Consider the following 2,445-nt stretch of genomic DNA (forward strand, 5'->3'; position numbering starts at 1 on the left):
ATGCAGAGTCAAGTATAATATCTGTCACAATTCACCTGGTAACCCCTCTAGGCCTCTCTTGGCTTCTGTTTCTTCATCAGTAAAATGAGAGAATCAAATGAGATTATTTTAGAGACACAATCCAAATCTGATCTGCTAGGATTTCTCTAAGAATCTGTCTTCTGCCTCTTAACTGTCACTGCCCAGCCACTGAAGCATCTGTACCTGATATATTTTTGCTCAGACTCCTATTTTACACTAAAGAGCCAAGTCTCCAAAGATGAAGAAAGGAGGTTGGTAATCAGCTGTGGATGTGTTTCAACCTTTTCAAACCAACTCGACAAAGTCTCCAGAATTTCTATTTTAAGCATGCTTTCAAGGCAGAAACTTCATGTATCTTTAATGAACAGGTTTTAGTATTTAATATAAGGATTAGGAACTTGCGCCAGAGATAAATCCCATGATTTCTGGTCCAGCAATGCTGTAAGACCTGAGTTCAATCCAAACTCCTTCCTCTTGATCCTTACTCTGCGACCTTGAGCATATTACCTAACCTTTCTGAATCCTGATTTCCTCATCTGTAAAATGGGGGTGCTACAGGGTGCTCCTGAGGATTAAAAGAGACAAGACACATACCCTTCCCAGCATGTGGTGAGCACTCAGTAAGGGCTACCATTGAGGATGAGGTATTTCATTGTACTCCTCCCCATGTGTTTCAGTTTGCTAAAACTTCCAGAATGCAATATACCAGAAATGGATCAGCTTTTATAAAGGGAATGTATTAAGTTACAAATTTACAGTTCAAAGGCCATGAAAATGTCCAAATTAAGGCACCAACAAGAGATTACCTTCACTCAAGAAAGGCTTATGCTGTCTGGAACACCTCCATCAGGTGGGAAGACACATGGTTGGCTTCTACTGGCCCCTTGCTCCTGGGCTCAGTTGCTTTCAGTCTGTTTCCTGTGGGGGTTCCTCATTTGGCTTTTCAGGGTTAGATTTCATCTTTTGGCTTCCCTTGGCTCTCTCCAAGGTTCTTGCTGGCTTAGCATCTCACGGGAAGGGACACAGTGATGTCTGCTGGGTTCTGCCCTTGTCTAGGCATCTGCTCTCTCTGTCAGCACTCCAAGCATCTCCAAACATCCGTGTCTCTATCTGCTTGAAAGCAACCGTTCTCCAAGTGTCTATATCTGAAGTTTCTCTAAAATGTTTCCCCTTTTAAAGGACTCTAGTAAACTATCAAAACCCACACCGAAAGGGTGGAGTCACATCTCCATGTAATCAAAAGGCCACACCCACAACTGGGTGTGTCACATCTCCATGGAAACAATTCAATCCATGTTTCACACCTTAAACAATAAGTCTGGCCCCACAAGATTGGATCATGATTGAAACATGACTTTTCTGGTACATTATAGTTTCAAACTGGCACACCATGCAAGAGTTGGAAGAACAGATGTTTCCCTGTCAGGCTGAAACTCCTGCACACCCATATATATACCATAGATCCTCAGGCAGAAATTATAGGTTCTATTATAGATCTTATCATGGGTCCTCAGACAGAAACCTTGGGAGTGCTAGTGAATGCAGAGGGATGCAAAGTTCTCCTTCTGCAAGCCTACATGGAAAAGAGAAAGAAGGAAAAAAGTCATAGGTACATGTCTTAGTTTGCTAAGCTCCAGAATGCAATATACTATAAATGGAATGCCTTGTAAAAAGGGAATTTATTAAGTTACAAGTTTACAGTTTTAAGCCTATAAAGATGTCCAAACTAAGGCATCTAAGGCATTCAGGAAAAGATACCTTAATTCAAGGAAGGCCGATGGGTCTGGAACATTTTTAAATGAAGTAACAACAGGACCTCTCTTTCCCAGTTTGGTTGTGCTGATGAAAATGATTTAATGTATGCAAGTAATGAGGCACATGCTAGGTGCTTGAGAAACTGCCTGCCATGGCAGCCTGTACCATAAGAACCATTATAATTGGGCCACAAGAAAAGTACACTACCAACTGCCAATTGTTCCAGGAAACAGCCAGCCTTAGAAAATCTTCCACCCTTAAAATTGACTACTCTTTCTTTTGAAATGCCCTCAAACTGCTTGCTTATATGATTGCAGCCCATCAAGGACTGCCAAATATATCTGAAGACCAATTAGAAAGTCTTCTTGCATCTAACATTCTCACCCTAATAAAACCCTGCCAATCAGAGACTGTCATTTTTGCTCTATAAAACTTACTCTCCTCTCTAACACTTTTTCACCCTTGCTGAAACAAACAGTATGGTCACAAGTTTATGAATAAACAGTTTCCATAGTGATCAGATAGTCTTTGTGAAGTGGCAACAACCCTGGCCATCTCACACAATTTCTTTCATTTCAGTGAATGCCAGTTTTCTCTTCCCTTTGGCATTACTTCTGGATCTTCTTATTTATGATTCTTCTGGTGAGCTTTACTTTAGGGTAAGAAACT

Source organism: Tamandua tetradactyla, chromosome X, assembly GCF_023851605.1.
Source record: "Tamandua tetradactyla isolate mTamTet1 chromosome X, mTamTet1.pri, whole genome shotgun sequence".
Lineage (NCBI taxonomy): Eukaryota > Metazoa > Chordata > Mammalia > Pilosa > Myrmecophagidae > Tamandua > Tamandua tetradactyla.